Genomic DNA, 26,760 nt, shown 5'->3' with positions numbered 1-26,760 from the left:
AACGTGAGGGAGTTGTTGCTGAGGATCCATCCTGCTCTGATGTGTTAGGATTCTCTATGGCTAAGAATTGATGTTTTCAAATTGTGGTGCTAGAGAAGATTCTTGAGAGTCCCTTGGACTGCAAGGGATCAAACCTGTCAATCCTAAAGGAAATCAACCCTGAATATTCATTGGAAGGACTGATGCTGAAGCCGAAGCTCCTATACTTTGGCCACCTGATGCTAAGAGCCGACTCATTGGAAAAGACCCCGATGCTGGGAAAGATTGAGGGCAAGAGGAGAAGACAGTGGCAGAGGATGAGATGGTTAGATAGCATCACGGACTCCATGAACATGAATTTTAGAAAATTCCAGGAGATAGTAAAGGACAGGGAAGCTGGAGTGCTGCAGTCCATGGCGTTGCAGAGTCAGACTGATCAACAGCATCTGATTCAATGTTTAAGTAACACCTTAATCAGACATAGCAGATGTGCATGTGAACCGAGTCACTTCAGTGGTGTCTGACTCTGCAACCCTATGGACCATAGCCCGCCAGGCTCCTCCATCCATGGGATTCTCCAGGCAAGAATACTGGGGTGGATTGCCATTTCCTCTTCCAGGGGATTTTCCCAACCCAGGGATCGAACCCACATCTCTTATGTCTCTTACACTGGCAATCAGGTTCTTACCCTAGCGCCACCTGGGAAGCCCAACATGACATACGTTCATTGCAAAAATTTGAAAAATACTAAAGAAATAAGGATGTGAAAATCACAGCTTACGCCACTCACCCACAAGAAACACTGTTAACATTTTTGTGAATTTTCTTCAAGCCCTTTTTTATATCTCTGGATAATTTTAAGTGAAACAAAAATTAGAATTAGATACTAAAAGAAATTTTCATATATTGCACTGTGGGGAAATAATTCTGGTTTATACATGAGTTAACTTGAATTTTATGCTAACTGAAAGAGCCTATAGGTGGCCTATCAAACATATATTGTACATCTGCTTTAATTATTAAAGAAAAGGACACATTGACCAGAAGGAAAGAATGTCACGTTCAAAATAAAAGACTAAATGCCTCTTCCTGGGACACCAATGCTGGTCCTTCCCTGACGATAAGACTCCCTTCCCAGGCGCCAAGGCCGAGCTGAGTCAGCGTGTGTGTGTTGATCTGCTCTTTTTGAAACCTTGAGAGAAATATTTCCCTCACGTGTTTGACGTCCTTTGGTTTTGACAAGACATAAAACTCTGCTGACAACCATGTTTCTCCAGCACAGTTCCTCAGAGTAATCTGAGAGACGGTCTTCCACGCTATAGTCCTCGCTTTGGCTCAAGTAAAACTCTTCTATTATAGATTATCTATTTGTTATTTTCATCAACACAGACTGTATACACTCTTTTGCAATGTGTTTCAGTGTTGTTATATTATCTGATTTTTCATATTATTAATGTTCTACAAAAGCATGATTTTTTTTAGATATCTCATAGCTTTTTTTTAATTAATTTTTAATTGAAGCGTAGTTGACTTACAATGCTGTTAACTGCTGCTGTACAGCATTGAGATTCAGTTATACACACATATATTCTTTTTCGTATTCTTTTCCCGTATGGGTCACCCCAAAATATTTGAGTATAGTTCCCTGTGCTATTCAGTAGGACTTTGTTGTTTACCCACGTAAATCTATATCCACATCTCTGAATTTTCCTCCTTAAATGTGAATAGCCTTTGAGATGGATCACCAAACTGCCCTCCAGAAAAACTGCACACATTTACATTCTCATCAGTAACATTTGAGTGTGATTTTCTCCACTGATTCCCCGTTGTTGGCTACCGTGGTTTAAGAAAAAACTGTGCCTATGTTTCAGATGAAAAATAGTATATCATTTATTTTAATTGTGTTTTATTCCAGTAGAGTGTAAAATTGCATAGACATTATTTTCACAACTTTGCAAAAAGATGTGTACATATCAAATGTGAAAGAAACCTTGGAGAAATGTCAGCAGCTGTGTTATGGGATTATGATATAATTCCATTGTTACAGGTTTTTTTAATTAAAAAAGCTCTCTAGCTGATCACTCTTTCTTTGCCCAGATCCCTCCTCTCCCTCTTCCTGGGCAGAGCAGAGACTCCGTTTCTGAGCCTTGCACCTGGAGGTGGCCGTGATTCAGTTCAGACCATTAGGATATAAAAGGAAGTGATGTGCAAGCTTTCTGAGTCATCTCTATTTAAGCTCCTCATTTTAGGTGTTGGCGCCTTCCTCTTTCCCAAGAGTAGCAACCCAGCTTTGATTAAGCAAATGATGACCCCCTAGGGGACGGCGGAACAGGGAACCCGGTACTGTTCACAGCAGAGTCACCTCATCAACCCAGCCTGCCTCACCTGTTTTTTTTTTTTTTAATAACTTTATTTATGTCTTTATTTTCGGTTGTGCTGGGGCTTCCTTACTGTGCGGGCTTTTCTTTAGCTGAGGCGAGCGGGGCTGCTCCGACTGTGGCGCGCGCTCCTCGCTGACAGGGCTGCTCTCGTGGAGCCCACAGGGCACATGCGCGTCTGTCTTGGCAGCACGTGGGCTCCATAGCTGTGGCGCACACGTTAGTTGCTCCGGGCATGTGGGATCTTCCCAGCTCAGCGACTGAGCTCGCGTCTCCTGCCTTGGTCGGTAGATTCTTCGCCGCAGAGCCACCAGGGAAGCCCTGTCTGATCTGTTTTTAAGAGAAATGAATTTCATCATGTTTAGGCCACTCTAGAGTCTTTGCTGTAGCAGCTTAGCTGTGACCCTAACAAACACAACTTCACCCCACCCCAAAAAAAGATTTGGGACAGTTTAGAGGTCAGTTCACAGTTCATGGAGCTGGTTGGAAGCTACCATGCATTGTACAGAATACCATAAAGTATTGGTCTTTTCTATTCCTTCATATAAACTTTGACTTCTCAAAAATTATATATTTAGTATATCTTAAGCTTAGGATGTTTAGAAATAATACCTGTAATCTGTTGTTATTTATTATTATAACCTAAGATATCATAGATAATCAATATAATCTAAGTGTGTTGATAGAACTCAAAAATAACATTTACAGGGAAGGAATGGAGACTTAAAGGACAGACTTGTGAACACAGTGGGGGAAGGAGAGAGTGGGATGAATGGAACAGTCGCAAAGACGTATACACTACCCCGTGTAAGTAGATAGCTGCTGAGAGGTTGCTGTGTGACACAGGCAGCCCAGCCAGGCACTCTGATGATCTAGGGGGTGGGGTGGGGGAAGGGCAGGGGGGCTCAGAAGGGATGCGGTATATGTATAATTACAGCTGATTTCTGTTGTACTACAGCAGAAACCATCACAGCATTGTAAAGCAATTTTCCTCCAATTGAAAAATAATGTAAAAAAAGTCACAACTACACACATGCAGCCAACATCCTCTCTATAGGGGCTAAATTTTTCCCCATGAATATTTTGAAGGCTGCATATTCATCATTGGTTTTGCAGCATTGTGTATTCTTTTTTAAAAATTTTATTTCACTGAAGTATAGTTGACTTACAATGTTGTCTTAATTTCTATGATTCAGTTATATTGGGCTGTATTGAGGTGTATTGGTTAGACTGGGTTTTTCCATAACATGTTGTGGAAAAACCCGAATGAACCTTTTGGCCAATCCAATATATGTATATGTATTCTTGTTCATATTCTTTTCCTTTATGGTTTATCCCTGGATACTGAATAGAGTTCCCTGTGCCATACAGTAGGACTTGTTGCTTATCCCTTCTATATAGAGTAGTTTGTATCTGCTGATCCCATCCCTCCCCCCTGCTCCTCCCCCTTGCAGTCTGTTCTGTAGCTCCATTGTGTATTCTTAACGGCGATGACTGTGGGATACGCGATTATGACAGTGGAAAGCATACGTTAGGAGAGTCACATGGTGGGTTGGGCTGAATGCACACACAGTTGCTGCAGTTGAATGTATGTGCAGCCACTGCTCTGGACGCACAGTGTCAGGCAGCACAGAGCCAGCGTTGTCCCAGACACTGAAGGCAAGCAAGGGATTCCAGCACAGCACAGAAGTTCACAGGGTCACACGTTGCCATCGCAGTACGTCACCCACTGCGTCCACAAATGACTGGTTCCAGAGCCCCAAGAAGACCTGTATCCATGATTCTCATCACAGTTTTATAGCCAGCTATGACCCACCCTCTGACAACCCCGTATCTAGGGAGGCAATGTGACTGCTGCTCCCTTGTCACTTGGGAGGAAAGCCCTCCCTCCTCCCGTGAGTGGTCCTCGAGTGGCAGCTGCAGCAGTGTGAGACAGCAGTGGTCCACAGCCTGCTCCTAATGGAAGCAGCCCAGATCCTGTTCATCTCGGTGATGTGGCAGAAATGGGACTCTTGTGGCCAGAGGGCTTGGGTATGCTTCCCAGCGCCGTGTCTTGCTATTTTGAGAACCAGTGTGGGCAAGCGATGCAGTTCTGCATTTTGTTGTACTTATTTTAACTGAAGGTCATCATTAGCAATTCACTTAGGCTCCATTGCCTTCATAATTAGCATTTTTGCTGACTGTATACTATTTCATCAGATAAAAGAATCTGTCAAAATAGCTCCTTATTATGGACTCTTTAAGAAGTTCCATTTTGCGTTACTGTAAAAGTTGCTTCAATCAGTATCTTTGTCAATGTAACCTTTTGCTTCAGTTGAATAATTTCCTTAGGAAATGGGGTAAGTTTTGACTACCTCTTACGGAAGACCAGAAGGATGCTGTGATGACATTTTTTTTGTATTACCATTTTGTACTAGCCAAAAATGGGACGACCAGACCTATTCTTTTTTAAAAAAATTCTTTCTCTATTGCCATGCTGTGTAACGTGCAGGGTCTTAGTTCCCCAACCAGGGACTGAACCCACGCCCCCTGCACTGAGAGAGCAGAGCCTTAACCACCAGGCCACCAGAGAAGTTCCAAGACCAGAACTATTCTTAAGTAATAAGTGCTTAAATAAATTATGTTACATCCAATCAGTAGAATACTATGCATTAAAAAGAATGGGGATTATTCATAATAGACAAAAAGTAGAAACAATCCAAATGCCCATCAAATAATGAATAGATAAACAAAATGTAGTCTGCTGCTGCTGCTGCTAAGTCGCTTCAGTCGCGTCCGATTCTGTGTGACCCCAGAGACGGCAGCCCACCAGGCTCCCCCGTCCCTGGGATTCTCCAAGCAAGAACACTGGATTTTCCTTCTCCAACGCATGAAAGTGAAAAGTGAAAGTGAAGCTGCTCAGTCGTGTCCGACTCTTCGCGACCCCACGGACTGCAGCCTACCAGGCTCCTCCGTCCATGGGATTTTCCAGGCAAGAGTACTGGAGTGAGGTGCCATGGGATTGCAAAGAGTTGGACATGACTGGGTGACTGAACAACAACAATTAAACAAAATGTGGTATAACATCCATACCAGGGGATCTCATTCAACCACGAAAAGGAGTGGAGTTCTGACACACTACGACACAGGTGAATCTTGCAAGTAGTATGCTAAGTGGAAGAAGGCGGCACAGAGGCCTCAGATGACTCCATTCATAGGAAGTATCCAGAATAGGCAAGTCCACAGGGACAGAAAAAGGCTGAGTAGTTACTGGGGGTGGTGAGAGGGGAGAACGGGAATGATTGCAAATGGGCACGGGTTTCTTTGGGGGATGATAAAGTTGTCTTGGCATTAGATAGTAACAATGGTTGTACAATCTTGTGAATGTACTAAAACCCGTTGAATTGTACACTCTAAAAGAGTAAACTGGGAAATTCCCTGGCGGTCCAGTGGTTAGGTCTCTGGGCTTCCATCGCAGGTGGCACAGGTTCGATCCCTGGTCAGGGAACTCAGGTCTCACGTGTCATGGGGCAGGACCGAAAATAAAGCAACGTGCAGGGGAGGTTGGAGGGAAGCTTAAGGAGGAGGTGTATATGTAAACTTAGGGCTGATTCACCTTGGTTTATGGCAGAAAGCAACACGACATTGCATAGCAATTATCCTCCAGTTAAAAATTTAAAAAAACAAACAAAAAAGAGTGAACTTTATGGGATGCGAATTCTATCTGAACTAAAAAAGAATGAGGACGAGCTCTATTGACTTTGATGTATTATTCTTTGAAGAAACTTGCAGAACGATATCTAAAATATACCATTTGGGGGCTTCCCTGGTGGTCCAGTGGTTAAGACTTAACTTTCCAATGCAGAGGGTGCAGGTTCAACCCCTGGTCAGGAAGCTAAGATTCTAATGCCTCTTGGCCAAAAAACCAAAACAGAAAACAGAAGCAATATTGTAACACATTTAATAAGGACTTTTCAAACGGTCCACGTCAAAAAAAAAATCTTTAAAAAAATAAAATATACCATTTCTGTGAAAGTCTTTTTCTCTGTCTATAACGGAGGAGTATATCCATGATGCCCGATCCTATAATAAGTTCTTGTCCCAGAGCAGCCCCTTTCTCTTGGAAGCAGGGCACCTGCTGTATGTCCGGAGCTGAGATGGTATGTAGGGACTTCTATATAGTGTATCATTATTCCCACTGAATAATAGGAAAAATAATACTTTTTTCAGATAACAAAACTGAGAGGGTAGAGAGACAAGTGGACTGCCAAGGTTGTACAGTGAGGAAATTGGCTCCCAAGCCTGTGTAACTCCAGAGAAGGTGGACTGGAGGCTCGGACACCTGGGGGCCGTCCTCAGCTTCATTTATTCTCTGTAGATTGGCCAGCCAGAGGCACAGAGGCTGCTCCACTTCACATAGCACGGATTGTTAGAACGCAGGTTTATGAATTTACACGAAGTCAATTAGGTCCTTTATTTGAGGACAGTAGAAAGGGGATTTCAGAGTGTCATCTTGCCCCAGCCAGTTCGCTTATCTCTGAATGGGAATATTTCAGTAGTTCCTGACTGGTCCTCTCATGCTCCCTGAACATCCTTTGCTCCTTCACAAAGCTGCCCTGACTGTTGTTTCTAACTAGAAAACCCTTCCTGCCCACCAGTCATTCAACAAATTCCTACGTACATGTCAAAACCCAGCTTAAAAGTCCCTTCTGTTGTTTTCTGCTTAAAAACACCACTTATAACTGCCACTCCTAGAGCCTTTACAATAATGTTCATAATATTAACATTAGTCATTATCGCTCAGTGAGCCCCCACCATGTGCTAGGCAATTTTAACTATTGATGTGCTTTGTCCTTTTCATCCTCCCAGGAATTATGCAATACAAATACCATTGTTCATATTTCCTTCAGATGAAGAAACAACCTAGCAACGTTAGGAAAGTTGCCTGAAGTCACACAACCAGGATGTGAGGAAACAGATCTTTCCAACTTCAGAGTTCACACTCTTCTCCTTTCCCCTCACCCCCTGTCTTGACCAGTCGCCGAGAATTGCAGATGCTGCTTGTCGCTGTCCCCATCATTGCATGTGAGCTCTAGAAGGAAGGTGGTAGCTTTGATTTCAGGACTGTGACCCCACTGCAAAAAGTACGGGGTCTGCTCCCAAGTGCCCCATGTCCTAAAAATGTAGTTAGGAGGGAATTGTTCCACTTGGAGAAACCCAGCCTGGAGAGTAAAAGCAGTGCGTCTGTCCAATCACTGCGGATGGGCCCGTTCCACTGTCTCCCCTGGAAAGGTGATAAAGTCATGGGTCTTGCCTCCTTGAGGACTTGCAGATGTTTCCTGAGGCCATGAGAGCAGTTTTGCTTCTTGCCAGCTCTTGTGGCTGCTGGGAATCTAGCGCCAGGGTTCTGCTCTTGGGAATGTCAGCAGCCACCTCAAGCCCAATTTCTGGAAATTGCTTTGAAGTAGGAAGGCCGGTGGAGGCCACAGAGGATGGAGGCTCCACTGCCCCGTCTGCTGGCTTCTGGCTGAAGCCCAGAAGGAGCTTCGAAATCAAGAGGATAGGCCCTGGCGATGGGGGCCTCCAGCTTCACAGTCTGTCTAGCTTGGAAAACCATCTTCATCTCTTACTAAGTCTGTGGCCCAGGGGCAAATTTCTCAACTTTTCTAAAGCCCAATTACTTCATTTTTACCAGGGAGGAATAGCCTCCTTTTCAAAGTTATAGGTAAAAAGAAATAATGTGAGCTTCCCTGGTGGCTCAGGGCTTCCCTGGTAGCTCAGTTGGTAAAGAATCCGCCTGCAATGCAAGAGATCCTGGTTCAATGCCCAGGTCGGGAAGATCCCCTGGAGAAGGGATAGGCTACCCACTCCAGTATTCTTGGGCTTCCCTTATGGCTCAGCTGGCAAAGAATCTGCCTGCAATGCGGGAGACCTGGGTTCGCTCCCTGGGTTGGGAAGATACCCTGGAGAAGGGAAAGGCTACCCACTCCAGTATTGTGGCCTGGAGAACTCCATGGACTGTATGGTCCATGGGTCTCAAAGAGTCAGACACAACAGCATCTTTCACTTTCCCTGGTGGCTCAGTGTTTCCAATGCAGGAAACACGGTTTGATCCCTGGTTCCTGGAAGATCCCATATGCCACAGAGCAGCTAAGCCCATGTGCCATGACAGCTGAGCCTGAGCTCTGAAGCCCGTGCTCCGCAACAAGAGAAGCCACTGCGATGAGAAGCCCCCTCACTGCAACTAGAGAGAAGCCCGAACAGCCACAAAGACCCAGCACAGCCAAAGATAAATAAAATAGAGAATAATTTTAAACCACAAAAAACAATGCATGGGAACCCTTACCACCAACCCTAGCACAGTGTCCTCAAGTAACAACTAGGACACTAATGATGAAAATAACAATAGTTGTTATTAAATGATCTGCAGATGTTTGTTGTTTGTGGCTAACTCTAACTGATACAGTTAAGGCTCTTACTTGGGGGTGCAGGGCAGTGTTCAGGAGGACAGGTCACTTGAGCCAGAGGGGCAGTTTCCCCTGGTCCAGGACAAGCTTGCCTGAGAAAGTGATCTCCCATCCTTTGCATGTGAGCACGTGCTACTCCTTCTTTGCATCCCAACTCCCAGAGTAATCTGAGAAGGGAAAGACCAGGTCAAGATTCCGTCCCCACTCTTCTGACTCCCAGATAGCAAACGCTCAATTTCTATACCAGCCACCTAATGCAGGATCGAGCAGTTAGCAGTTTTTAAATGATGTTTTACTTTTTCAAGAAAGGGAATCAAAATTTTATATTGAAACATACTTAAAAGTCAGAAAACATTTTCACAGGGATTATTTTATCTGTCAATCCATTATCCAAGGACACAGTTCAGTTCAGTCTCTCAGTCATGTCCAGTTCTTTGCCATCCCACGGACTGCAGCATGTGAGGCTTCCCTGTCCATCAGCAACTCCCGGAGCGTGCACAAACTCATGTCCATCGAGTCGGTGATGCCTTTCAACCATCTCATCCTCTGTCATCCCCTTTTCCTCCTGTCTTCAATCTTTCCCAGCATCAGGGTCTTTTCTAAGGACACAAATACCCATAAAAAAGAAGACAGGCTTTATTTCAATTCTTAAAAAATCTTTCTTCAGCTCTTCCAGTTTTCATCTACAGGCCTCCAGTCACCTCCATATCCGAGGATGGGGAACTTGCAGATTCAGAGAGCCAAGTGTACATTGAGATTGGAAGTGGCTGTTTTTTATTCATCCTGGAAGATAACCCTTGCTGTGAGGCCCAGTTCACATGGGGAAATGTCTCTCTGAATTCAGTCATTAACAAGAAGAAACTAGGGACTTCCCTGGTGCTCCCGTGGCTATAACTCCAAGCTCCCAGTAAAGGGGACCTGAGTTCTATCCCTGGTCAGGGAACTAGACCCCCCATGCCACAGCTAAGACTTTGCATGCCACAATTAAAAGAGAAGAATATTGCAGTGAAGACCTGGTGCAGCCAAATACGTTTTAAAAATAAAATAAATATTAAAAAAGAAACTAGCACACTGGGCAGTGTCAAATCCAGGAGGTGGCCTTTCTAGAGCACAGTGAGGAGGTTTAAAAAAAAAAACACTTGACAGACGTATACAGTTTGAATTTCAAGCATTTTCCCTGATGTTCCCTCATGTACACTTTCCTATGGCTGGACGAGATTTACATTTGTCATTTGTGAGCTTCTCGTCGTATTCCTTCCAGCGGATGGGCCAGAGTTTGTTCGTCCAGCTGTCATTTGGTGCCTGTGTAGCTCTACCTGCTATTATATATACAATCAACCTTTATTAAAGCAAGACTTTTAAACCGTCTTTGGAAGTACTTCTTTGGGATAAATTCCTGGAAGCAGGTTGAGAGCGCAAAGGCAGGAGTAGAGTTTCTTGGCCTTTCCTGAAGGTTAGATCATTCTGATAAAAACCCATGCATGAAGACTGCCCATGTGTCCTTCCTGGTCTGAAATGGAAAAGAAATACAGAGGCAGTGCCAATAAGGTAACAGGACAATTTGCTGAGCCAGGCAGAACTTTCTGGAAGGGGCTGGACTTTTCTTTTCCATGAGAACATCCTCCGCTGATATCCCAGTCCTCAGTTTTGTGTTGTTGTCATTCAGTCACTAAGTTGTATGTGACTCTTTGTGACCCCGTGGACTGCAGCACACCAGGCTTCCTTGTCCTTCACTGTCTCCCGGAGTTTGTCCAAATTCATGTCCATAGGGTAGGTGATGGTCCTCAGACCATCAGGCTATTCAGGACCACTCCCCTTCACAACTACCTCTGCTAGAATCGTACCTCAGCAGTTAGCACAGAACCGGGCGCTCTCTGGAATCTCCCGTGAATTTCCAAGAGTCAAAGGCCTGTGTTGAGCAGGAATCAGCATCTTCCCGGAGCAAGGCAGCACGGTGGAGGCAGCAAGACATGCGCTCCCTCCACCGTGGAGTGGAGGAGGACTGGAGCGTGGAGTGAGGAGCCTGCGCTCCAGGCAGGGCCCTGCCATCCGCCTGCTGACTCAACAGGCGCTCCACCCCCTGGAGAACCCAGGACGGCAATTACACAACTGCAGTGCGTTCCTTTAGCTCAGGACTTTGACTCGATAAAACACAGGAGAGGTCACACCCCGTTTACACCCCAGGGTGACTGATGTCATCCTCTGTGGATCTGAGCGCAGACCTGATGGGGAAGGGAGGTGAAGAGTCCCGCCCCAGGAAAAGGATTCAGAGTCCAGCCTTTCACAAAAGCTCTTAAAACTAAGCTTCCTTCTCTGCTGCCTCTGACCTGTGGGGCTCCCGCAGGAGCGCAGTGCCCCCAGGACGGTTGCAGACCAGGCCCGCTCTGGGTTGCTAGGCTCAGACAGAAATCGGGAAGTTTCCTGTTGGATTTGAAAACACAGCCGCAGGTCCTGGTGGAGTTGCCTGTGGACCCCAGCCCAGCCGCGCCGCACAGTTCTCCTCACAATGGTGCTGTGATTCCTACTGTGTCGGGGCTCTGGTACTCTGGCCGTGGACTCAGCACCCTGATTTAATCTTTTTTAGAAAAATTTTATTTATTTTTTGGCTGTGCTCGGTCTTCATTGCTGCTTGCAGGCTTGTCTAGTTGCAGAGAGCGGCGGCTGCTCTCCAGCTGCTCCTTGCTGTGCTTTCCTCGTCACGGGGTGCAGCGTGCACAGGCTTCAGTAGTTGAGGTGCACGGTCTTACTGCCCCTCAGCATGTAGGATCTTCCCGACCCAGGGATCGAACCCGTGTCCCCTGCATTGGCAGGCAGATCCGTAACCGCTGGACCGCTAGGGAAGTTCTCCGTGATCTAATCTTTACTCCAGTCCAATACGCTGTGGCTTGGATCACAGTCACCTCTCTGATTTTATCTCCGCCCCCTCTCCCCCTCATTCTTGGCGTCCTGCCCGTCTGGCTTTTCTCTTCCTCAACCACACTAAGCTTGCTCCTGCCCCAGTGACCTTGCGTGCACCGTTCCCTCTCCTCAGATCTTTCCCTGTCCACTCTGTGTCCTCATTCAGCCTTCAGCTCATCGGGCACCTTTTCCAAGTGGTTATGCTGCCCCCGGTCCTGCCTCTATTTTCTTCTTAACAGTGTCATTTTGGAGAAGGGAATGGCACCCCCACTCCAGTATTCTTGCCTGGGAAATCCCATGGACAGAGGAGCCTGGCAGGCTACGGTCCATGAGGTCACAGAGTCAGACATGACTGAGCGACTATCACTTTCTCAAACTATCTTCTTTGTTTATTTAGCCACAGACTGTCTAACTCCCTAACCAGAACATCAGCTCCACGAGGGCAGGGTCAAAGGCCGTTCTGTCCTCTGCTCAGACCTGACAGCAACAGAGGGATCCGCCCAAGAGTCCCAGACGGAGCCGCCCTCGCTCTTCCTTATCCGGCTTTCTCCTTCTCCTAAGTGGGGTAAGCCAGGGGAGAGGGCCCTGGGTGGGCAGCTAACTCAGCAGTTTCATTTACCCGGTGAATTAGGCTTCCTCTTCTCTCCAAGTCTGCAGAAGGAACAGACTGGACCCATTGAGCAGAAACTCACAGAGACAGACTTGAGATGGATGTAAATACTTCTGAAACCTTTTGGAAGGACTCATTGGAAGGACTGATGCTGAAGCTGAAGCTCCTGTACTTTGACCACCTGATGCAAAGAGCAGACTCATTGGAAAAGACCCTGATGCTGGGAAAGATTGAAGGCAAATGAAGAAGAGGGTGGCAGAGGATGAGATGGTTAGATAGCATCATCAACTCAATGGACATGAATCTGAGCAAACTCCAGGAGACAGTGAAGGACAGGGAAGCCTGGCATGCTACAGTCCGTGGGGTCGCAAGAGTCAGACACGACTGAGTGACTGGACAACAACACAACAACAGTGCTTCTGAGCAGAGCTGTCAGTGACTGAAAGATAATGCTGCTGCTTACCCGGGCCAGCTTTACACTTGGTTCATCCTTTCTCGAGCTGTCAGTGACTGAAAGATAATGCTGCTGCTTACCCGGGCCAGCTTTACACTTGGTTCATCCTTTCTCGAGCTGTCAGTGACTGAAAGATAATGCTGCTGCTTACCCTGGCCAGCTTTACACTTGGTTCATCCTTTCTTGGCCCATTCACCTCCCTCTGCCTCCCTGGGGCCTGACTGCCAACCTGCAAACCCACTGGGCTCACAGGTTCTTGGAACTGGTCCCAGGATGGATGCTAGGGACTTTGCATGGCTGAAGGAACTAGATCAGACCGTCTTTGTGAGCCATTTCATCTCCCATTTCAGGGCCTTGGCGGATAGGACTTTATTTCTAACCCTCAGCCGGTGGCCTGCAGGGCCTTCAGGGAGTGACAGACTGGATTAAGATGCTAATTGTGAGCCAGGGTTAAAGCTCGGTGACCCGCAGTGCCAGCACACCGGTGACGCACTGCGTCCCTGACACCTGCTGTTTGCTTTGCACTGAAACCTGATCGTCTGAATCAGGAATGCAGAGCCCGGGGAAAACACAGGCCTGGTCCTCTTGCCAGCTTACTGTTTGAGCTTGACTAAGTTCTTTCCTTCTCTGAGCCTTGGTGTGTATTTCTGGAAAAATGAGACTGTTTGGATTCGACTTCGATGCTTTTAAGGGCCTCTCTTGGCACCCTAACATTCCAGGAGTGAACCGCAGACCTGTGGTCAGGGCTTGTGCCAGCCTACAGTTCTTCAGCAGGACATCTTTCTTGGTGGACAGCCTGGCGGGGAATCAAGACTCCTGACCTCCATCATCGGAAGCTCAAGTCTTTTTGGTGTGTCTGGGTTTAGTCACAGCTCTGGCTGGGCAGAGGACGTTGGTATGGGAGCTGTCACTGGGCAGAGCCCAGGATGTCCGTCAGGAGAGAGATGAGCTGAATCTGGTCCAGAATCACCCTGGAGGTTGTCCCACCATCACCCCTGACCGGGCTGCTCATCCAGAGGGCAGGCAAGGGACTTTTTCTTTTAACTGAAGTATAATTGAGTTGGGCTTCTCTGGTAGCTCAGCAGTAAAGAATCTGCCTGCGATGCAGGAGACCCCAGTTTGATTCCTGGATCCAGCAGATCCCCTGGAGAAGGGATAGGCTACCTATTCCAGTATTCTTGGGCTTCCCTAGTGGCTCAGACAGTAAAGAATCTGCCTGTAATGCGGGAGACCTGGGTTTGATCCCTGGGTAGGGAAGATCCCCTGGAGGAGGGCATGGCAACCCACTCCAATATTCTTGCCTGGAGAATTCCATGGACAGAGGAGCCTGGTGGACTACAGTCCAGGGGGTCACAAAGAGTCAGACACGACTGAACGATTAAGCACAGCAGCATAATTGATTTACAATGTTGTGTTAATTTCTGCTCTACGGCCAAGTGACTCAGTTATACACACACATATGTATACACTTTCTTTTTAAGTGTTCTTTCTATTACGGTTTATCCCAGGAGATTGGAGACAGTTCCCTGTGCTGTGCAATAGGACCTTGTCGTTGGCCCACCCTGGTAACAGTTTGCATCTGCTAACCCCTAACTCCCGATGCAGCCCTCTCCCTGCTCCCTCCCCCGGCACCCACAGTGTGTTCTCTAGGCCTGTGAGTTTGTTTCTGTTTTTCAGGTAAGTTCACTTTTTTAGAGTCCCCATTTAAGTGATAACATGTGATATTTGTCTTCTTCTGACTCACTTCCCTTAGTATGATAATCTCTAGTTGCATCTGTGTTGCTGCAAATGGCATTATTTTGTTCTTTTTTATGGCTGAGTAGTATTCCATTGTATATACGTACCACATCTTCTTTTTCCATTCCTCTGTCCATGGACGTTTATCTGCCTTCCTGCCTTGGCTAGTGTGAAAACTACTGCTGTGAACATAGGGGTGCGGTACACATAGCTCTACAGTCACAGAGCATAGATTCTCAGAGGACTAGACTGTTCATGATACAAAAATCTTTCAGATCACTACTAAAAGAACTGATACACTGGCTGTAAGAGAATACACCTCTCCTGTTTACAAAATTAACAAATACTAAAATTTAACAAATGAAGAAGACACAGTCGGTGCTCTCAGAGAGTTTGGATAAATTCTTTCACGTCCTTTAAGTCCCAGTCCTGCAAAAAGGGGTTAATATTCCCTGTCCACCTTTTTTTGGTAAGCAGCTGAATGTGACCTCTGAAAAATGGTGCACTATTCACTTGACCCAGAAAACCCCACAAAATCATGCAAATCAGGAGGTTCGGAGCTTCATGTTCACTTTAAGAACACTCATGAAATTGGCCAGGCCATTAAGGGTATGCATACCAGAAAAGCCAGCAAGTACCTGAAGGAAGTCGCTATAAAGAAGCAAAGGTATACAGAGGCCAAACAGTAGGGGCTGGACGCTGGGTTGGTGGCCCCAAAAGATGCTGGATGTTCAGTGCACGTGCTCCAAGAGGCAAGGAGTGATACTGAACTTAAGGGCTTAGATGTAGGTTGTCTGATCACTGAGCACATCCAGGTGAACAAAGCCCCCGAGATGCAGGCGCAGGACTTAGCAGAGCTCGCGGTCGGATCAACCCGCACCTGAACTCTCCTTGGCACATTGAGAGGCTCTTGACTGGAAAAGAACAGATTGTTCCTAAACCAGAAGAGGAGGTTGCACAAAAGGAAAAGATACCCCAGAAGAAACTGAAGAAGCAAAAACTTATGGCCCAGGAAGAAATGCCTCAAAAAATAAATGCAAATAAAAGTAAAAAAAAAAAAAAAAAATCCCTGTCCAGCATTGTTAGACTTAGCAGCAATCTCAATTTCAGATAAACAATGAATAATATTTTAGCATAGATATGTCCTATGCAATATGTGGGATATACTTACTATAAAAAAGAAACTATTTATTATTCATTGTTTATCAGAAATTCAAAATTGACTAGCATCTTGTATTTTATCTTGCAATCTTACCTCTGTCCAAGCTTGTTCAGAAATTTTATGAGGTGCAAAAAATAGTATGTGAATTAACAACGTATAGAAGTACTTTACAGTTTACAAAATTCTGTGTCAGCAGGATGACTTGGGGTTGTACTGCTTTGATGGAAAAGCTTCTCTTGCAGGCCCGTGAATCTGTTCTCAGAAGATGTGGGGAGAAAGATTCTGTCTGCATCCAGATGAACACTTTTTATTCCAGGGTGTGTCCATGCCAAGTCACTTCAGTCACATCCGACTCTTTGTGACCCTCTGGACTGTAGCCTGCCAGGCTCCTCTGTCCGTGGGATTCTCCAGGTAAGAATACTGGAGTAGGTTGTCATTCCCTTCTCCAGGAGATCTTCCCAATCCAGGGATCAAACCTGAGTCTCTTGCATTGGCAGGCAGATTCTTCACCACTGAGCCCCCAGGGAAGCCCTTTCTAGGGTGAGTGAGTGTGAGTGTTAGTTGCTCAGTCGTGTCCAACTCTTTGAGAGCCTGTGGACGGTAGCTCATCAGGCTCCTTTGTCCATGGGATTCTCTGGGCAAGAATACTAGAGTGGATGGCCATGCCCTCCTCCATGGGATCTTCCCAACCCAGGAATTGAACCTGCATCTCTTATGTCTCCTGCTTGGCAGGAGGGTTCTTTACCACCAGTGCCACCTGGGAAGCCCTTCTTCCAGGGCAGTGGACCCAAACCAGTAGCACAGATGGAGCCTGGAGCAGCACACGCGAAAAGGTCCCAAGAATTTGCTTCTCAGAAAACTCGGAGCAAGACCGACCAGGATACAAGAGCACCTTCTGGCTGCGTCCCCAGAAGTATGCTGTCTAAGAGGCTGCCACTGCTTCTCAGCCCCCAGCAGGTGAAAAGGGGTAGGAATGGCTGGACTGGAGGAGGGGGAGGGTAGAAACCATTGTCCTGGCTGGAGTGGGGCGCGGTGAGGAGAGGGGTTTAACTCAGAGGTCTGTGGACCCGGGAGACAGCAGCCATGGCTTCTCGTCTAGCATGGGTCCTGCCTTCTGGAGGTGCCACTGCCATCCGAGGTGGCTTTTTTGCTTCAGTCAAGGGCTCCAAGCAGACATTCCTTTTGTGTCAAGAAGCAGGGCACCAATAGTGACAGCAGTCGTTCAAAATGTGAAGGCTGGGCAAGCCCTCGGAACCCCCCACTGCTCCCTCCTTCCATCTTCCAGACCGGGACCCTGAAGACGGGCTGAGAAGTGACTCGAAACCACGGAGCAAGTCAGGGGCAGACCTGGGACTGGAGTCCGAACCTGCTGCTTCCCGACTGAGGGTCAGATGTAGTATCTGTCCCGTGGAGTTCCCCTCTGTTGGGGCACCCCCCCGCCCCCGCCCACAAGGAGCCACTGTCCCCCAAGACCAATAATCCAGAGACCCTGCTGAGAAACCCTGGTCTCTCAAAGCGTTTCATCATGGTGGTGATCTTCCGCTGCAGGATGGTACGTACCAGTCTGCAGAATACTTTCATGCCATCTACCTCCCCTTCCGCTGACTTCTGCCTTCTTATGTCCTGTCCTCTCTGCGCTTGTCAACTCTCTAACGTGCCCGACTCTCCCAGGGAGAGGCAGTCCGTGTCACGGTTGGGACATGGTCTCTGGAGCCAACCTGCATGACCTGGAGCTCGGTGTGAGGTGCTGTGGCCTTGGGCGAGCGATGGAGGAGGCGTTCACTGTGCCTCGCTCTCCTCATTCATGACGTGGAGATGATTATCACAGGCCTACCTCACAGAGTTCTCATGTGAGGATTAAAGAAATTAACTGGTACTTTTTATTATTACTTTATCATTTTGGCCATGCCCCTCGGCCTGTGGGACCTTAGTTCCCTCACCAGGGATTGAATCTGGGGCCTCGGCAGTGAAAAGCTTGGAGTCCTAACCACTGGACCACCAGGGAATTCCCTTAACTTGCACTTACAACAGTTCCTAGCACACTGTTAAGGGAAGACCTGGTGGCTCAGCAGTAAAAAATCTACCAATGCAGGAAGCCTGGGTTCAATTCCTGGGTTGGGAAGATCCTCTGGAGGAGGGCATGGCAACCCACTGCAGTATTCTTGCCTGAAAAATTGCTTGGACAGAAGAACCTGGCAGGCTACAATCCATGGGGCTGCAGAGAGTTGGATACGACTGAGTGAACAAACGACAACACCTTGCTGTTAAGGCTTCACAAATATCACTTATTGTTACTGTTATTGCTGCTGCCCTGTTAACTTCAGAACTCTCTTCCGTGACCCCAGAGTCCTCCGCCTCAGTCCTGGTCCTTCTCCAAGACTCAGCTCAAATTCCCCTCCTCCAGGATGACCTCTTCGATCCTTTTCCCTTAGCAGAGTTAGATGTTCCCTAACATCTTCCAAACCCAATTGAATGCCTACATTTGCCTGTTTTCTGGTCTGCCTGCCTGCCTAAGCATGCTCTTCACCCCTGTCTTTATCAGCAACAACAAGGCACATCTATGTGCTTCACGGATGCTTGTTCAATGACTGATTGCATTGATCTCCCATCTAGGAATCATCTTTTTTTTTAACCTCACTCGCTCACTTCTGGCTTTATTCTTTTTTAAAAATTTTATTTTTAATTGGAGGGTAATTGCTTTACAATGCTGTGTTGGTTTCTGCCATACAGCAACACGAATCAGCCACAGGTATACATATACCCCTTCCCTCTTGAACCTCCCTCCCACCTCCTGGAATCATTCTTGTTTTCTTTCTTTCCCCCACCCCACACCCAATCTAATAGCAAGTCTTGACATCCCACATCTAAGATCAATCGTGAGTCGCCTTTAGGCCAGTGCAGGCTGCCGCCTTCTCACCTGCGAGCCACTCAGTCTTCTCACTGTGCTCTTGCCCTGGTTGCTTCTGATTTCACCTCCATCCCCTCCTTAAAAGGCTCCCGGGACTTCACATTTCTCTTAGAAGAAAATCCCATCTACTTACGCGGCTACGTCTGTGCATGCTAAGTCTCTTTTTCAGTCGTGTCTGACTCTTTGCGACCCTGTGGACTGTAGCCTGCCAGACTCCTCTGTCCATGAGATTCTCCAGGCAAGAATACTGGAGTGGGTTGCCATGCCCTCCTCCAGGGGATCTTCCCGACCCAGGGATGGAACCCGCATCTCCTTTGGCTCCTGCATTACAGGTGTATTCTTTACTGCTGAGCCATGGGGGGAGCCCTACGTGGCAACAGAGCTCTGCATTTCCATCGCCCACCTCATTTTGGAGCACTTAATGTGCTCTCCCTCACTTAATGCACTCTGCCTATTCTGCCTCCTTTCAGACCCTTTCCTACCTCATGACTGCACTTGCTGCTTCTTGCAGTTTTTGCAGAACTAGCTTCTTCTTTTGATTTCAGACTGAATGCTACATCCTCAGAGAGGCTTTCCTTGACCACCCCAAGGAAATGTTTCCCAGTTTCTCTTTGTCACAGAACCCTTTCTTCTGCTTTGTACTATTTATCGTAGGCTGTAAATATCTTGCTTACTTACATGCTCATTAACAGGTGTTAATTGGCTATCTCACTCGATATATTGTAAGCACCACAAGGGTGAAGTACTCACCCTTTTTTAAAATCTTATTCACTAGGATATCTCTTAATCAGTATTTAATATGTTTCTGCTGAATGAATGAATGATTTAATCCTCCTAGAAGCAGAATGTATAAACCAGGCATTATATACTCACTTTACAGATGTCCAAACTGAAGCCTAGAGGGCTGGATTCTTGCCCTGATGACATAGGCTGGAAGTGGTATAGCCAGGCCCTAGATCATGTGCTTTTCCTGCTAGACCCTTTCACCCTGAAGGGAGATAGACTCTGGGTGGGGAACCCAGCTTGTCTGATTCATAATCTAATTCCCCAACATGAGACCAGAGAGCCAAGATTCCAAAGTTCCTGTCTGTAAAGAGGTGTCAGTATGTGGCTAAGGATTGCAATCCGTTCCAAATTCCAGGCTGCATTGACGCATACACCCAATACACTCAATGATCACAAGAAAAGTGCAGAGACTGAGGAAGAAAATCAGACCCACAGGCCTGAGAGCTGGCCTAATCTCCTAGGATCCTCTTCAGAGCTGTTCTAATTTAGGCCTGATGGAATGGGAAAGATGTTGTTTCTAGTTCCTTTAGTTTAATGTGGCCTAATTTGGAAGATTTTGCCATTTTGAGGTCTCAACTACTGCCTGAGAGCAGCCCTTGGTTATTGTTATCATCTAAAAGAATACTTTGGCTGTCAGTAGAGAGCTAGCAGCATTTCTTTGATTCCAGGAGGAAAGTTCCTGGTGAGGGAGCCTGGTGACATAAGAGGCCCTGGACCAGACACCAGAAGGGCGGTGCTGTGAGCAGGAAGGCCCTGGGCTCCCACCAGCAGACTGTTGGCCCCTCGCCGGCTCCCAGCTTCCTCCTCTGTAAGGAATGATGCAGGTCTGATTGTGGCCTGAGAGTCAGGGGGTTTGGATCTGACCCCGGCTCTGTCACTAACGTGGAGCATGGGATCCGGTTAAGGCCCTTTCCTTCTCTGGGTTATTGGTAGATCATTGTTATGAGTTCAGGTTTGGCAGGGTGGATTCTTAAGTTCTCTTCCAGCTCTGATATTTACTCATTCTGTGGCTTTTTCAGGGAAACATATTCTCCCCCAAGAACTGGGTTTCCTTATTTTCCAGCCCTTAGAAATCAGCATGAGATCTACATGGCCACCTCAAAATAGTTCAACCAAGAGTCTTAGTCCCAAAGGCCTGGGTTTCTTAAAAGTACCTGAGGAATCAAGTGCCCACTCCTGCTACTCTCCCAGCCCTAAACACCAATCCAATGACAGGTACCCACTCCAATGAAGGAAGCCCTTCAAGAAGGCCAAGGTCATGGAACAGGTTGGGGAGTATGAATCCACTGAGAGCCTAGAAGCTCTGGGCATTAACCCCCAAGGCCATTGTATTCACTTGGTCTTGACCCACTGCGTGAAAAGACAAGGTTCAGGAAAGTCAGATATGTTCCAGCGTCTTCTGAGTGTTTACTGTGGGGCGGGCCTCGGCTCAACACTTGTACACACTGCTTTGTTCAACCTTGACTTGGGAGATAGATATTATGATCCTCATTCTACAGGAGATGATGTTGAAACATGGAGCTAAAGTGAGTTGTCCAAAGTTATACAGCTAGAAAGACCAGGGCTGAGCCTGGTACTCTTTACTGCTGCGCTTGCTTCTCTCCTAACAACAGAAATCAAAAGTAAAGTTGAGGAGGCTCAGTAAACTGTTGTGGAAATCACTCTGGACTTGAGGACTGAAAAACTGGTTATGAACTCTAGTTCTTCTATTTACTATCTGGACTTCCCTGGTGGCTCAGGTGTAAAGCATCTGCCTACAATGCGGGAGACCTGGGTTCAATGCCTGGGTTGGGAAGATCTCCTGGAGAAGGAAACGGCAACCCACTTCAGTACTCTTGCCTGGAAAATCCCATGGACGGAGGAGCCTGGTGGGCTACAGTCCACGGGGTCGAGAAGAATTGGACACGACTGAGCAACTTCACTTTCACTTTCTTCCATTTACTAGTTTGGTGATCCTGGGTAAGTCATTTGACTTTTTTAAGCAGCAGTATACTGACCTGTGGGCTTCCCTGGTGGCTCAGATGGTAAAGAGTCTGCCTACGATGAGAGAGACCCAGGCTTGATCCGTGGGTCTTGAAGACCCCTCGGAGAAGGGAAAGGCAATCCACTCCAGTATTCTAGTACTCTTGCCTGGAGAATCTCATGGACAGAGGAGCCTGACGGGCCACAATCCATGGGTCGCAAAAAGTGAGACACGACTGAGCAACTAACACTTTCACTTTAACTATATTGACCTAGAAAGTGGGGACAATCACTTCTACCTCACAGTATAAGGTTAAAAGGGAAAATGTTCATGAAGGGTTTCAGCATGATGTCCGGCGTATAATAAGTGGTCAGTAAATGTTAGTCACTACTGCGATTAGTATACTGCTACTCTAACTATTCCTAGTGCAATACACTACTCCTGTCACTGCTAGTATCCCCGCCTCCTTCTCTCCAGAGTGGTCCCAAAGCTCAAACGAGACAATGACTGGGAAAGCCGTGTGTGTTCTGCACCTGTCAGTAATCCCCTGTATTATAATTATAGCAAGCTAAGGGAAAGAGTTATTTGTGAAGCCCTGACCCCATTCCTCTCCCAAATGGTTCAGATTCTTTGCTCTGCAGCCAGCGGTGATGACGAGCGAGGGTTTGACTCGGTGCCCACTGTGAATGACGTCCTTCAGTGGATCGCGGAGAAGGACAGCAAATGCTTTTCTGAGCTTATTTTAGCATCAGAAGGACTTTCAGGCAGGATTTCAGCATTTAGTTTCATTGGGGAAGGTGCTTTGCCATTAATCTGAATTTACAACTTAAAATTTTCTCCTCCTCATCAACTTAAGAAGAGAGAATATGGAAGCAGATCTAGGATATGGCTGGCAGACATATCCCCAGATCCAAATGAGTTCTAATGTGGGTTATTCCTGATTATTTAAGTAATGTGTGTTTATTGTAAAAAAAAAAAAAAAAAAAAAGGAAAAATGTGTAAAAGTATGAAGAACAATCTAAATACCCATAATGCAATCATTCAGAGACTAAAAGTGTTAATATTTTGTTATATTCCCTTTTAGACTTTTATTTTGTGTCTATATAAAATGTTATATTCATATAGATAGCATATAGAATTAGTAATATATGCATATATTATTTGTACTATGTAAAATAATATGTGAATGTAGGACTTCCCTGGTGGCTCAGACGGTAAAGCGTCTGTCTACAATGTGGGAGACCCGGGTTCGATCCCTGGGTCGGGAAGATCCCCTGGAGAAGGAAGTGGCAATCCCCTCCAGTACTCTTGCCTGGAAAATCCCATGGACAGAGGAGCCTGGTAGGCTACAGTTCATGGGGTCGCAAAGAGTCGGACACGGCTGAGCGACTTCACTTCTTCACTTCAATAATATATGAATATATTCATATACTTACATAATTGAGATCATAGTCTAAATAGCCATGTAAACTATTTTTTAATAAAGCTATTTTTTATTGGAGATTTTGGGTTCACAGCACAACTGAGCAAATGGTATAGAGATTTCCCATCTATCCCCTGCCCCTCACATGCAGTAATAAAGAACCTGCCAGCCAATGCAGGGGACATGGGAGATTCGGGTTCGGTCCCCGGGTTGGGAAGATCCCCTGGAGGAGGGTGTGGCAACCCACTCCAGTATTCTTGCCTGAATAATTTCTTGGACAGAGGAACCTGGCGGGGTATAGTCCATGGAATCACAGAGAGTCGGACACAACTGAGCGAACACGCAAAGCCCACTCTTAACTTCCCCCACCAGGGTGGTACCCTTGTTACACTTAATGAATCTACTTTGACGCATCATATTCATTCAGCCTGTTACGGGTCACTCTTGGTGGTGTGCATTCTGTGGGTTTGGATAAATGGATAATGCCATGTAGCCATCATTGTAGTATTGTTCAGGGTGTTTTTGTTTGCCCTAAAAATGCTCTGTGCTCCACCTGCTGCTGCTAAGTCACTTCAGTCGTGTCCGACTCTGTGTGACCCCATAGACGGCAGCCCACCAGGCTCCTCTGCCCATGGGATTTTCCAGGCAAGAGTACTGGAGTGGGGTGCCATTGCCTTCTCCGCCTACTCATCCCTCATCCCCCTGCCACACCCTGGCTACCATAGTCTTTTAACTGTCCCCATCATTTAGCCTTTTCCAGAATGTCGTACAGTGTATGAACTTTTCAGATTGGCTGCTTTCACTCTGTAATATGTATTTGTTTCCTCCATGTCTTTCCATGACTTGACAGCTCATTTCTTTTTAGTGCTGAATAATGTTCCGTTGTCCAGATACGGACCTGGTTTATTCATTCACCTACAGAAGGGCATCGTGGCTGCTTCCAAGTTTTGGCAGTTATGAATAAAGCCGCTGTAAACATCCTTGTGCAGGTTTTGGGATAAACACAAGTGTTCACCTCCTTTGAGTAAATACCAAAGGACACACTTGCTGGTGTGTAAGAGTATGTTTAGTTTTGTAAGAAACCACCAAACTGCCTTCCAAATTGCTGTTACATCTTCCTTCCCACCAGCAGTGAATAAGAGTTCTCTTGCTCCAAATCCTATCCCACATTTAATATTGTCAGCATTTTGGATTTTTGGCTATTCTAAGAGGTATGTAACCTATTTTTCCATAACTTTATATTGCAAGAATTTCCTTCATGAATATTGTTTTTTAAAGATGTATAGGGTTGCAACATAGGGATGGCATAGAGCACAAAGTGTTTAATCCCTCCCTATTGTTATCTGTTTGTTTATTTTTCTGGCCGAGCCACGTGGTTTGTGGGATCTTGGTTCCCTGACCAGGGATTAAACCAGGGCCTTTAGCAGTGAGAACTTGGAGTCCTAACTACTGGACCACCAGGGAATTCCCTGTTATCTGTTTAGACTTTTCTAATTCTCAGTATTATCCATAACACTCTGATGAACATTTTTGTATATAAAGCTTTATTTACGTCATTGTTTATTTTCTCTAGGGCTGAAGTTAGAGGACAAACACCTCACATTCTCATCGATTCCGTGAGGCGTTCCCTAGCCAGCAACAAGTATTACCATTTTTATAAAATTCGTGCCAAATCAATAGGCCAAAAAATAAGTAAATTACTGTTTCAGTTCACAAACCTTTGGTTACTTAAGTTGAATACACAGTATTTCATGCATCTTAGCCATTTGTATTTTCCTTTCCGTGAGTTGCTGGTGTCCTTTGCTGAGCAGACTTTGTTCATAGTGGCCCCAATCACTAAAGTTGTCTGCAGATGATGCCAAACTTTGCATCTGGCCACATCTGATAGGAGCCTAGGCTCCGGCAGGATTAGAAATAGTCCATGTCAGCATTGCTGCTTCAATGAAACCAGAAAGGGGAAAGTTTCTATGTTTTATCGGAATCCGAGAAATGAAGTTATTTTTGCTGATTGTATTATTATGCCTTCTTTTCTTACTCCCAAAGCTTCTCTTTTTTAAAATGCTGCTCTAGCAGGAAGGTTAGATTTAGTGTATACCTGTTCTTTCTTTCAGTGTGTTCACTGACCGCCTACTATGTGCAAGGGCCGGTGCCCACAAGGATGGCTGTGGAGTCTGAGAACAGTCTGGGTTTTGGAGCTGGGCGGGGTTGGGCAGGGGCTTCCCAGGTGGCACTAATGGTCAGGAACCTGCCTGCCAGGGCAGGAGACATAAGGATGCGGGCTTGATCCCTGGGTTGGGAAGATCCCCTGGAGGAGGGCATGGCAACCCACTCCAGTATTCTTGCCTGGAGAGTCCCATGGACAGAGGAGCCTGGCAGGCTACAGCCCATGGGGTCACAAAGAGTCAGACACGACTGAAGCAACTTAGTGCACTTGCACACACACACACACGCACACACAGGTGTTGGGCAAGTCCTTTACCCTCTCTGAGACTCTCTTTTGCCTTCTTTCAAGCACAGGTGATAACCCTACTTTTGGGGAATAAATGGGTTACAAATGCAAAACTCCTGGAATGGTGTCTGCCACATCACAAGGCCTCATTTAGCTCAACAGAAAATTCTTGAGCTATTTCTTTTTATTTGCCACTGTGCTAGGTGCTGGAGAAGGTGATGGCACCCCACTCCAGTAGTCTTGCCTGGAAAATCCCATGGACGGAGGAGCCTGGAAGGCTGCAGTTCATGGGGTCGCTGAGGGTCAGACACGACTGAGCGACTTCACTTTCAGTTTTCACTTTCTTGCACTGGAGAAGGAAATGGCACCCCACTCCAGTGTTCTTGCCTGGAGAATCCCAGGGACGGGGGAGCCTGGTGGGCTGCCGTCTATGGGGTCGCACAGAGTCGGACACGAACTGAAGTGACTTAGCAGCAGCAGCAGCAGCAGCAGTGCTAGGTGCTGAGGATCCAAAGAGGGGTCAGCTCTCTCTGCCCTCTGCTGCTCTGTGCATCCCTCCCCCCAATTAAGTCCAGTGGCCTTGGATGCCAAGGATGGGTTGACAGCTCTCTTTAGAGCCCTGGGCCTTAGCTGCAGTTCTGGAGCCACAGGAAAAGTACCAAACAACATTGTGATACACAGAGAGTCATAGCCATGATTTTTATCTTCTCTTTTCTTAACATATCATCAGCATTTTCCATTGAGAGCAGAGTTGTTAAGGGTGCCGGCTAGAGTGAGCCAGCCTTAGTCTGATTTCTGGCTCTATCGCTAAGTAACCTTGCAAGCTGTTTAACATTTCTATGGTCTAGTTTTCTTATCTGTAAAGTGGGGATATTAATAGATGGTTAGATAGCATCACTGACTCAATGGACATGAATCTGAGCAAACTCCAGGAGATATGATGGACAGGGCAGCCTGGCGTGCTGCACTCCGTGGCATGGCAAGGAGTCAGAGATGACTTAGTGACTGAACTATAACCAAACAACAATAGTATCAGTACCTGCTTCCTGGGGTCTTTCTTAGGATTAAACAAAAGAAGCCATATGTAGCTTTTCGGATAACATGTAGCACACAGTAGGAGCTCAGTGGTCGGTTATTAATATTTCCATAATGTCTTCAGAGCCACCATTACAATGACGTTTTATGATTAAAAGAGATATAACACCTGTCTCTGATGTTGGTATTTGGACAAACGTAAAATATTATTCCTAAGAAACCAACAAAAAGTCATCTTGCAGTTTAGAGATAAAGGCAGGACAAGACATTTAAGTATTCAGTGGGGAGTGAATCCACACCAAGACACTTCCATCCCCTTTCCAGAAAATGCAACACTTACTATGCATGTCAACAGGGTAATCAACTCATTTTAGAAACTGCAGTTGGGGGTGACCCCTGTCTGAGGCAGGGAGCTAGCCTGGATTACTTTGGCAAAGCCTTCTAGTCTTTTCTCTGTGATTCTCCAGGCAAAGAAGCTGTATCAGCTTTTCTCTTGTAGTGCCAGAGAATCTCTGATATAGTGCAGCTCAGG

The 26,760-nt window shown here is 46.4% G+C and overlaps 2 long non-coding RNA genes across 4 annotated transcripts; one reads left to right on the top strand and one right to left on the bottom strand.

Moving 5' to 3' along the window:
- Positions 1–9,155: 9,155 nt before the first annotated feature.
- Positions 9,156–11,069, bottom strand: LOC139184663 (uncharacterized). Its single transcript, XR_011568224.1, has 2 exons — positions 10,648–11,069; positions 9,156–9,402 (listed from the first exon to the last, which is right to left on the bottom strand). It is a non-coding gene; the product is annotated as an uncharacterized lncRNA (long non-coding RNA).
- Positions 11,070–11,925: 856 nt separating this feature from the next.
- LOC139184662 (uncharacterized) lies at positions 11,926–23,787 on the top strand. 3 transcript variants are annotated; one of them, XR_011568222.1, is made up of 3 exons: positions 11,931–16,075; positions 16,397–17,216; positions 20,027–23,787. It is a non-coding gene; the product is annotated as an uncharacterized lncRNA (long non-coding RNA). The 3 variants fall into 3 exon arrangements; XR_011568223.1 differs by having other exon boundaries at positions 11,945–16,075; positions 16,397–16,621; positions 16,950–23,787; XR_011568221.1 differs by having other exon boundaries at positions 11,926–16,075; positions 16,397–23,787.
- The last annotated feature ends 2,973 nt before the right edge of the window (positions 23,788–26,760 follow it).

This window comes from Bos indicus, chromosome 8 (assembly GCF_029378745.1).
Source record: "Bos indicus isolate NIAB-ARS_2022 breed Sahiwal x Tharparkar chromosome 8, NIAB-ARS_B.indTharparkar_mat_pri_1.0, whole genome shotgun sequence".
NCBI classification, from domain to species: Eukaryota; Metazoa; Chordata; class Mammalia; order Artiodactyla; family Bovidae; genus Bos; species Bos indicus.
This window is presented reverse-complemented; position numbering and strand designations above follow the sequence as displayed.